This window comes from Hemitrygon akajei, chromosome 10 (assembly GCF_048418815.1).
Source record: "Hemitrygon akajei chromosome 10, sHemAka1.3, whole genome shotgun sequence".
NCBI lineage: Eukaryota > Metazoa > Chordata > Chondrichthyes > Myliobatiformes > Dasyatidae > Hemitrygon > Hemitrygon akajei.
In genome coordinates this window covers 56,391,936-56,403,987 of record NC_133133.1, presented here as the reverse complement: position 1 = coordinate 56,403,987, position 12,052 = coordinate 56,391,936, and the positions used below count along the sequence as shown (strand labels likewise).

General features: G+C 40.9%; 1 protein-coding gene across 4 annotated transcripts in view; it reads right to left on the bottom strand.

The window, feature by feature from the left end:
• The window catches only part of sytl4 (synaptotagmin-like 4), a 73,110-nt gene that overhangs the window by 44,153 nt on the left and 16,905 nt on the right, over nucleotides 1–12,052 (bottom strand). The window lies entirely within an intron of this gene.

Sequence of the window (12,052 nt, the reverse complement as noted above, 5' to 3'; positions counted from 1 at the left end):
GTTACATGTATGACAAAGGCTAACTCCACAATCCCAGAGTTGAAAGTAAATGCGCATTAGGATTGTGAATGTGAATTTTACTAACATGAGAAAATCTTCAGATGCTGGAAATCCAAAGCAAAACACACAAAACACACAAAACAGGAACTCAAAAAATTTACTGCTCTTTAGTCTAAAACTTCTAAAATGAGGGAATATCAAATATAATCTACTTCTACAACAAAACTGTACAGATGTTTATTGGACAAGCCCTAATGTGGTTATAAGGTGTTTGTCCTATAGGTAAAGCAATTTAATTATTCCATTAATAAACAAGTTCCTGAAATCAATCTTAAATCTATATATTCCTGAGGCATTTGACCAAATTTTTAATATGAAGGGCACTTGATTTCACTTGTAAACCCTTGTGCTAAGCAAATAACCTCTTTCTCAATGTCAACAAGAGAAAGGAGATGGTTATCACCTTCGGGTGAACGCACACCTCGCCCCCTTTACATCAGTGGCACAGCAGAAGTGCGTCCCAGAACACATCCTACACAGTAAAGAAAACTCAGCAATGCCCCTGCTTCCTGAAGAGAGCTGGACTAGGTACACCCACACTCACATCATTCTACAGATGTGCAGTACAGGCCATCGTAACATGCTGCATCACTGCTTGGTACAGAAACTGCACTGTGGCAGACTGGAAGGCTCTGCAGCAGATTGTCAAAATAGCCCAATGATTCACTGGCACCAACCTACCACTACCAAGGGCATATGTACAGAAATGTGCTGGAAAAGGGTCAGAAACTTCATGAAGGATCCTACCCACCCTGTTCATGGACTGTTTTTTCCATCAGGGAGGAGGCTATGTAGCATCCATTCCAGGCCAACAGACTCTAAAAACAATTTTCCCCAAGTCGTAAGCTTGATCAACACCTCCACCAAGTTACTCACCCCTCCACACCCCTAACCACCACTACCCTACTATTACATCCTGTCAGTCACCATATGTACAAACACTCCTGTGCCTAGCATCACTTTATGGATATACAACCAATCTGTGTATAAGCTATCTTATGTATTTATATTTACTGTGTTTTTTAAAATTATTATTGCGTTCTTTATCTTACTGTTTTTTTGTGCTGCATCAGATCTGGAGTAACAATTAATTCGTTCTCCTTTACACTTGTGTATGGAAAATGACATTAAATCTGAAATTTGTAAATCATAATGATTTTGTGATTACCTTGAAGAACATTAATTTATGTGCCATGAGAAGACGCTTCATAGAACATCTGCTCTGCAATTACTGAATTACTTTATTTTGATTTTTAGCAATTAAAACAAATTTCCTGACAATTATTTCAATAACAACAGACTCCATATTGAATTCAACACCTTTACTGCACTCCTCACTCTGCTCGGGTATCCAGATGAATTCATATTCAGCGGTGACATTCCAACAACACACTATTTTTGTTGGTAGTGACTAGCAACCATAAGAACAACAGAAACTGCATTAGCAATAAAAGGCAGGGCCTTGCCTCACCTACCAATCTAAATGCCTTAATTGTTTGGTCATGATAAATATGTCCCTCCCGTGCCAACAAAAGAACCTGATTAACACGTTTGTACAGGGATGCTATAACTGTCACAATGAAGATGTCAGCAGGCCCCATCTCTTACAAATACTTTTATAAAGAAGGCAGAAGATATCAAGATCAGAACTCATTCTTAGCAACACCTTCACTTGATCAAATTCACACACCTGATAATATTGGGCTCAGCAGGTCGGGCAGCGTCAGTTGAAAGGAGCAGTCAACGTTTCGGGCCGAGACCCTTCGTCAGGACAGACCCTTCAACCAGTCCTGACGAAGGGTCTCGGCCCGAAACGTTGACTGTTCCTTTCAACAGATGCTGCCCGACCTGTTGAGTTCATCCAGCTTGTTTGTACGTGTTGATTTGACCACAGCATCTGCAGTGTACTTTGTGTTTATTGTTGATAATATTGGGAGCGAGGCTGATTTATTGGCAGATCTGAGTCCATTATTAAAAGAGGCCAATTTGAAAAGCTCTTTTAACTGGTCACACAAATCTGCAATTTTAGTTACACAAACATATAAATGAGGAGCAGGAAAAGACTTCTTGGCCTCTCAAACCTTCACTTATGTTCAGTACGATCATAGCTGATCATACCTACTGCTTTAAAATATTGAAATACCCTTGTCACCACTCTTTGGAGCAAAAAAGATGCTCCCACATTCTAAACATGTCTGATTAGGGTCACAGTAAGTAAGTTGTTGTCCTGCTAGGTTGGCATGGGAAGTGTGGCATCTCTTGCAAGCTGCCCAGCATATCCTTGCTGATTTGATTTGATGCATGTTTCGATGTTTTGATGTACATGTGATATATAAAGCTGAACTCTCCTCTTTAAAGTTTTAAGGACTCCAAGAAGATATTTTGCTTCATTGCTATCTTAAATGAATAGTTTCTTATTTTGAAACAATTACTCTGAGCCTGACATTCATCTGCAACAGGAGACATACTCTCCACGTCTGTGTTGAGACTGCTCGGATTCTTGTACAGAACAATAAAATTCTAATCACAAACAAGAAAAAAATCTGCAGATGAATAAATTTCTGACAGGTTAAAAGGAACAGAATCCAATAGGTTCCTACCAATCTATATCTTGGTAATGACAACACTTCTTTGGGGCAGAGTGTACAGGGTCAACCTGAAAGCAGCTGACCATCAGCGGTTAATTTTAATAACTAGAAATTATTCTACCATTACTCACAAGGCAGAAAACATGAGAACTTCGGCTTACCTACTCATGTTAATGGGTTGGATCGCTCTGTGGGCCAATAAGTTCTGCGATCTAGGCCTCAATACCTCTTTGTGCAACTGGATCCTCAATACCTCACTTGTAGACCCCAGTCAGTCAGATTGGCAACATCTCCTCCACAATCACCATCAGCACAGGTGTGTGCTTATCCCCTGTTCTACTCACTTTATACTTTAGCCATAAGGCTAAGTATAGCTTCAATATAATATTTAGGTTTACTGGCGACACTACTCTTGTTGGCTGAATCAAAGGTGGTGATGGATCAGCATATAGGAGAGAGACTGAAATTCTGGCTGAGTGATGCCACAACAATGACCTCTCATTCAATGCCAGCAAGACCAAGGAGCTGATTATTGACTTCAAGAGGAGGAAACGGGAGGCCCATGAGCCAGTCCTCATCAGAGGATCAAAGCTGGAGAGGGTCAGCAATTTGAAATTCCCCAGTGTTATCACTTTAGAGGTTCTGACCCGGGTCCAGCATGCAAGTGCCCGCCATTACAAACAAGGCACGGCAGAGTCTGTACTTTTTTTGTTAAGAAGTTTGCAAATATTCAGCATGTCATCTAAAATTATGAGAAATCTCTATAAATGAGCAGTGGAAAGCATACTGCTTGGCTACATCACAGCCTCTTATGGATACACCAATGCCCTTGAATGGGAAAGCCTACAAGAAGTAGTGGATGTGACCCAGTCCATCATGGGTAAAGCCCTCCCCAGCATTGAGCACATCTACGTGCAGCACTGTCGTAGGAAAGCAGCATCCATCATCAAGAACCCCCACCCATCCACCACATGCTCTCTTCTCATTGCTGCCATCAGGAAGAAGGTACAGGAGCCTCAGGTCCCACACCATCAGGTTCAGGAACAGTTTTTTACCCCTCAATCATCAGGCTCTTGAACCAAAGGGCATAACCACACTCACCCAGCACTGAACAACTTATGGACTCGCTATCTGATGTTCTCAATATACATTGCTTGTTTGTTTGGTTTTTTTTTTGTAGTTTGTTTTTTGCACATTGCCTATCTCTCCACCTTTGCTGTGTGTGATTTCACTGACTCTATTGTGTTTCTTTGTATTTACTCTGAATGCCCACAAGAACATGAACCTCAGGGTAGTATATGGTGACAATTATGTACTCTGATAATAAATTTCCTTTGTATTTTGAAGGATCACAGAAGAACCTGCACCAAGCTTGGAACCTTGCTCTCTAGCATGGAAATCATGAGAAGTTCTACTGGCACATTATGCACAGAATACGTGGCATCTGCCTCAGTTACCATTAGTACTTAACACAGCTATTTTTGCATCAACGGTTGCCGTTATTTTACCAATTTGAGGGTCACCCCAGGATCACAACATACAATCAAAACTGAAGCAACAATTGCATAAAAAGGATGTAATGCTGAACACTTAGGTTCCAGAATATAAATCCATCTTAGGTTTTGATTGAAAAATATTTGTACATTTGGGCAGCTAGAAGCAAGAACATTGTAGATTCACAGCTTCCAGAATTGGCTCAGTCCCATTCAAATATCAAAATAACACCAACTGAATTGGGTAGTGTCATCATAAATATGAATATATATTACACTAGGCCCAGGCTTAACTCAGCAACAGGAGTGGACAGGTTGCAGATAGCCATGAAAATCTTATTGGATTTGGGAGCTATAGGCCACACGGCAAAGCAGCAACAAACAATTGATTCCAACTAGACCCGGTTAGAAAGGAAAAGCAACACAAGGACAGAGCTGTGTTAGACTCAAGTGTGGCAAGAATATAAGAACGAGAAGAAATGATGGCAAACAGTCCCTCCACCCTGCTCTGGTATGGTTCACTTCACCTCTGAGATAACTTTTTAAAAAAAATCAGACTTGGAACTGAATACACTCAAAAACTCTATACTGTCTATAATTCAGTATGCAGAAGGAAAGAGGCATACAAAACATGGCATTACAGATGTAGAAAAATACATTTCAGGTTAGGCAGGAGGTAGAAAGCAAGTTAGCCCATTTTATATGCTGCTCACTTCCAAAATGCACACTACACCATCAAAAAGTCTTCAATGCATTACCTCAAGTATCTCATAGTGAATATATAAGAATTTATAAAGAATTCAAGCATTATGGCTGCAAATACCTCATTCAGCATACTGCAGAGAATGTTCTTGAGAGGAAATCCTGTAGAATCTGGACAGACCAGTTATATAACTTAGGTGGGGTATTGATCATTAGCAGCTAGCCAGATTTTTGAATTATTTTCAACAATGATATTTTACTTTGAATAAAAGTGAAGAGAGAGCAAGTTAGTTAGATACACAGAATCAGAGGCAAACAGATAGACAACTGCATGCAATCAAAATTTGCAAGGCACTTAATTATTCTATGTTGTAGAATCAGATTCCCAGCTTCCAGAGGCAAATTACTTCATAACTTGTCTGGATGATAATTCAAATAAAGGAGCCACCTCTGCCTTCCACACCCAAAATCAGACTGTGGGCGGACTGTTGCACAGTTTCATGGACAGGAACAGTTGACTACATACTGAAAAAAATTGTCCTGGCTCTGATTAGTGTTGTCATGAATAATATCTAACTGATTAATGTAATTTTTTGTGTATCTTAATAACCAAGAAAGGCAGAAATTGATACAATTGTTAATTCAGCTAGACCAAAGATGCAATTACTGTATCACCTCATTGCATAGATGTGGTTGGATTAAAACTACTACAATTATTGTGTTTTTGATGCTGTATAAGATCCTGGAATTCTCTACATCTCAACTCTGGGCCGCATATCAAAAGTCTAATTTCAAAGCTGACAGCCAGAGTGTGGATCCAAGAAGAGGGTGGATCAGACCGTTGCCAGCTACCTGGTGGTCAAAAAGCTAAGAAATCTGACTAAAAACATCATTAAAAATACCTTTTCTGAGGTAAATTGTTTGAAATTATCACCACAGTGAAGGGGTGAGCAATGGTGAGGTGAGTTCGAGGGATGAATCGATGCAAATGGAGTTCCAATGTCAGTACAGCTGACCTGGGAGGGAGGCTGGATTGCTCTGTGGTAAGGAGAAGTTGGGACCCTGGCAGAGGAGATTCAATTTTGATGCTTGTACAACTGGCCTGGGTATGAGGTTGGATCATTCCGGGCGCCAAGCTGAATTGAGGAACTTGAGAGCGGCTTCGGGCTGGGTGACAAAATCTGGGCTCAGGGTGAGTTGCTAGGCATCATGTTCTAGGCCCGGAGCCTTTTGCTGCAGCTGTGACTGGGTCCAAATGTGAGGTAGAATGTGTCGTTTAGACAATTTAAATGCTGGCCCAGATAATCTGAAAAAACAGGGTGTCGGTTGGAATGAGAGCCGATTTTGCATCTTTCTCCACGATGGTTGTGCCCATGGGCTGAGGCTATGAACTTTGCCCCAGCTGCTGCATTGTGTGCCCGCTAATATGATGAACTGTTAAGCGAGGCTTTGGGCCTACGCTGATCTGATCTGAGGATTCGATTTTGGTTCGGAATGCTGTTGTTCACTTCAATTGTTTGCATAATTTTGTTTTTTTTCTCTTGCACATCGAGTGTTGGTCTTTAATTTTTATTCTTTTTTTCTTTAAATTCGGTTCTTTCAGGTTTCTTGCTTTGTGGCTAACTTTGAGCAAGCAGATCTCAAGGTTGTAAAATTTGTACTTTCTTTGATAATAAATGTACCTGAATCTTATAATGCAATTCACCTCAATTATATACAGGGACAAAATGTAATTTGGAGGAAGTGAGAGCCAATTAAGTGTGAGAAATTTCAAGAGATGAAGATAGGAATTTCACAGCTTAGTATGCCCGTGACCAACAGAAACTGTAGAGAGCTGCTCAGCAAATCACAGAAAACAGCCTCCCCTCCATGGACACTGTCTATACCCGTCAGTGACTCAGTAAATCAGCCAGCACAATCAAAGACCCTATCCACCCACTCCGGACACTCTCTCTTCTCCCATTGGGCAGAAGATACAAAAGCCTCTAAAGCATGTACCACCACGCTCAAGGACAGCTTCTACCCCTTCATCATAAGACCACTGAATGATTCACCAATAAGATGGACTCTTGACCTCACAATCTACCTTGTTATGATTTTGCGCTTTACTGCCTCCCTGCACAGCTCTTTCTCTGTAACTGTTCCACTTTATCCTGCATTGTTATTGTTTTTGCTTTGCTCTACCTCAATACACTGTGTAATGATTTAACCTGTTATGATCAGTATGCAAAGTCAGGCTTTTCTCTGGATTGCAATGCATGTGACAATAATAAACCAACTCCATTTCTAAGATTGCAGCTTCATTTGACGTGTCTCACCATTCCTCAGCAGTTCAACTAATTTGAGTGTTCGAGAATCAATCGGAGATAGTGTAAAGTACAAGGCCATGTATTCAAAAACATGGTCGTATCTCTGCACATCATAGAATGGTGAGATTTAGACTTGTATGCTCTACAGCTACACAATGAAGGGCTACAATGGTGCTATATCTCTAAATAAATGTAGTCAGGACTTTTTGACTAAAAGGTTGATCCTCGAGACACTGTAATTTTTCTTATTTACTGGGTTCTGAGGATTGATTGCAAGATCAACATCTATTGCCTCTCCTTGTCAGCAGTGAGCCACCTCCTTCAACAGTTGCATCAGTTTGCCCCACAGAATCAAGAATTTAGAACAAGGATGCCAGAACAATGATACATTTTCAAGTCAGCACAGCACGCAACTTGGAGGTTGTTGTGTTCCCATGCCCCTGCTGTTCTTGTCCTTGGCAGTGGAATTTGTACATTTCGAGATGCTGTCACAGGAGGCCAGCCAGGGAGCTGTGTGAATTTTAGTTGATAGTATCACTGTACCACAGTGTACTTCTGCTGGAAGGAATGAATGTTCAGGGTGGTGGATGGGATGCCAGCCAAGCAGGCTGTTTTGTCACAGTTGCAAGTTCAGTCAAGTTAATGTTCTTAATAAAGGGTGGAAAAGCTTGGGATGTCAGGAGGTGAGTCACTCACCAGAAGATACTGAACTTCTGGCCTGTCCTTGTAGTCCCCAGATTCACATTGCCAAATAAAAATCCATCTCAGTTTCCTGCAGGAACTGCAGGTTCATATCAATCCACAGCAACCACTCCTTATTTTAGACCTGACTGTAAATGTTCGAACAGATTTCAATTCAACTGTACTTCTTCCAAGTTAGTGAATGGCATTTAATCCTCATGGCTTCTGCTACACTGGAGAAGCAATTTAGTGACCAATTTGCAAAACCTACACTTAGTCTACAATGGTAACCTTGAGCTTCCAGCTCTCTGTCGCTTGAATTCTCCACCCCACATTCAGTTTAACCTCTATTCATTCTCTCCATCCCCTATCTCACTGCAACTCAAAACAGCATCATCTTCACTTCGAATAAATGCTTAAAACTGTTTTTTTACAAAATACTATCCAATTAAATTGCCAATTTAATTTCCTCTACTTATTATCAACAAAAAAAGCTAACAACAGCTAATACATCAGAGGCTAAGGGAACAAACATCTGAAGAGTTGTGGACCTGTATTTTTGAACTATATTGTAGGTGCCTGAAACGTACCTGCCAATGTGGAATTGTCCTGTTAACCAGAAAACAATCCAGTTATTTATTACTCAAATCAGTCGACTGTCAATCATTAGCAAAGTAATGGAAGGTGTCAGCAATGCTACAGAATGGCACTCATTCACTGATGCCCAGTTTGTGATCTGCCAGGAACACTCAGCTCTAGAACATACCAAAGCCTTGCACATAGAACATAGAAATTTACAGCACAGTACAGACCCAGTGCCAACCATGTAACTTACTCTAGAAACTGCCCAGAATTTCCCTAGCACATACCCCTCTATTTTTATAGGCTCCATGTACCTATCTAAGAGGCTCTCAAAAAACCCTATTGTATCCACTTCCACCACTGCCGCCAGCAGTGCATTCCATGCACCCACCTCTCTCTGTATGAAAAACTTACCCCTGACAACCCCTCGGTACCTATTTCCAAGCACCTTAAAACTATGACCCCTTGGGTTAGCCATTTCAGCCCTGGGAAAAAGCCTCTGGCTATCCACATGATCAATGCGCCTCATCATCTTATACACCTCTATCAGGTCACCTCTCATCCTCTGTCGCTCCAAGGAGAAAAGGCCAAGTTCACTCAACCTATTCTCATAAGGTACGCCCCCCCCAATCTAGGTAACATCCTTGTTAATCTCCACTGCATACTCTCTATAGTATCCACATCCTTCCTGTAGTGAGGTGTCCAGAACTGAACACAGGACTCCAAGTGGGGTCTGACAGTACTACTTGGTCGAAATATGGACTGAAGAGCTGCTTCCCAGAGGTTAGATACAAATGACAAGGGCAGCATTGAATTAGTGTAGCAATAAGGAATCCTGGAAATATTGAAGTCAATAAGCATCAAAGTGAAAACGCTCCAGTACATGAAGCAGACCTCAAAGAAAGATGAGCATAGTTATTGGAGGTCAACCATCTTTGGCCCAGGACATCACTGGAGGAGAACCACCTTCAGCAGCTTTATTAATGACCTTCCTTCCGCCATGGGGCGCTGGACATAGGGGTAGTGGTGTAGGTGATTGCTAATGATTGCACAATTTTAATTCAGTTTGTAACATAAGAAAATGAAACAGACTATGCTTATATGTTGGAAAACAGACAACATTCAGGTAAGTAGCAAGTAACATTTGTGCCATAAAAATGCCAGATAACAAGCAAGATACTAATCACTAACTCTTAACATCCAATGAAACTACAGATCACCAAGATCAAAATTATAAACATCCTAGAGATCTGTACTGACCAGAAACTCAAGCGAACTTCTGCATAATACTGAGATCATCAGCATAGGTCAGAGATTGGGTGTCCTTTGTCAAATTCTCTGTGCCATCTACGAGGTACTTTAAAAGTGCAAAGGAACAACTCCCACTTTCTCAGGTAAATGCAGCTTCAACAGTTCTCAAGAAGTCCATTCAGGTCAAATTAACCAGCTTAATGGCTACTCACCCAAAACATTCAATCTGTATATCACTGGCTCAGAGTTGCCACACTGGTACCATCTACAAAATGTACTATCCAGACTACTCTAAGTGCATTCACTAATCCCATGACCTTAATCTGAGGAACAAGGGCCACGGGCAAATATAAATACTACCACCTGTAGGTTATTCTCCAACCAACACATCAGCTTGATTTGGAACTATACTGAAGTTCCCTCATTATTGCTAGGAGAACCTTCACCAAAAAGACCGCAATGGTTCAAGAAGGTGGCTCACCGCCATCATCTCAAGGGCAGTTAGGGTCAGACAATGATTGCTGGTCTTGGTACTAATGCTCAAATTCCCTAAATGATCCTCAAAACCAGATCACGTGTCAGGACTCAAGGGGTCAGCAGTTTACAGCTCAACCTGAATTAAGAATGGACAGGATCTTTGTGGAATAGTTAAAAACAAAATTTCAAGAATAAAATGTTACCAGAGAACAGGAAATTACTTGCACTAAACAAAAAAAAACTGCACATAATCAGGCCAGATAGCACCAGCTCCTCACCACAAATTTCCTGGATTTGCTGCATTTCTTTCCCGTTTGAAGAAATATCTTCACTTATTGTCACAGAGCCAATGCTTTCAACTTCGCACCAGCATTCTGGCAACAATCAATGCTTTCTTGTCTATGTGTCACAACTCTGCCATCAATCAAAGCTAGCTTAGCTTTTTTCTTTGTCCAGTGAGAGAAGGAAACTGCAATATCCAAACTGCAGCATTATGGATATAATGGAGGATTGAATAACATAAGTTTCCCAAAACAGATAAATTTCACTTTTGCATGTTACTAAAAAACTGGGGGTAAGGACAATATCCATTATGTGATTGAAGACATTCATTTATTAAATTGTAGCTATTTTTTGTTTAATTGGAAAAGTAGTGTTTCGCTCCATCAGTCATGATCCCACTGATATTTTTTTCTACTATTATGAAAGTTACAGATACTCTTGCATAACCACAGAAAGAAGTAAAGGAAATAATTCACAACAGAACAAAATAAATGATACTGAAATACAATAAGGTATAGACAAACTATAGAAACATGCATGCAGAGAGAAAAATCAACCATAACCATAGGACATTGGAGTAGAATTGGGCCATTTGGTCTATCGAGTCTGCTCTACCATCTCATCATGGCTGATCCATTTCCTCTGAACCCCACTGTCCTGCCTTCTCCCCATAACCTTTCATGCCCTGACTAATCAAGAACCTATCAATCTCCGCATTAAATGCACCCAGTGACCTGGCATCCATAGCTGCCCGTGGCAACAAATTCTACAGATTCACCAGCCTCTGACTAAAGAAATTCCTCTCCATCTCTGTTCTAAGTGGACGTTCCTCTATTTCGAGGCTGTGCCTTCTAGTCTTAGACTCCTCTGCCAAAGGAAATATCCTCTTCACATCCACTCTATTTAGGCCTTTCAGCATTGGGTAAGTTTCAATGAGATTTCCCCCCCCCCCCCCCCCCATTCTTCTAAATTCCAGGAATTTCAATGCTCTATCCATACTAGTATCTTTCCTGTAAAACCCTGGGCTCTTATCTTGCTTAGCAGCCTTATGTGCAGTCAAAAGCCTTCTGAAATTCCAAATACACAACATTCTCCTTTGTCTATCCTGTTTGTTATTTCTCCAAAGAATTCCAACAGATCTGTCAGGCAAGATTTCCTCTCAAAGAAATCATGCTGACTTTGGCCTATTTTATCATGTGCCTCCAAGTACCCCGAAACCACATCCTAACAATCATGTCCAACATTTTCCCAACCACTGAGTTCAGGATAACTAGCCTATAATTTCCTTTATTCTGCCTCCCTCCCTTCTTGAAGAGTGGAGTGACTTCACAAATCTCCAGTCCTCCGGAACCATGCCAGAATCTATTGATTCTTGAAAGATCATTACTGATGCTTCCACAATCTCTTCAGCTATCTCTTTCAGAACCCACTTGGTCCAGGTAATTTATCTATCTTCAGACCTTTCAGTTTCCCAAGCACCATATCCCTAGTAATAGCAATGGCACTCACTTCCGCCCCTTGACATTCCCAAACTTCTGGCATACTGCTAGTGTCTTCCACAATGAAGACTGAAGCAAAATACTTATTCAGTTCATCCGCTATTTCCTTGTTCCCAGTTACCATCTCT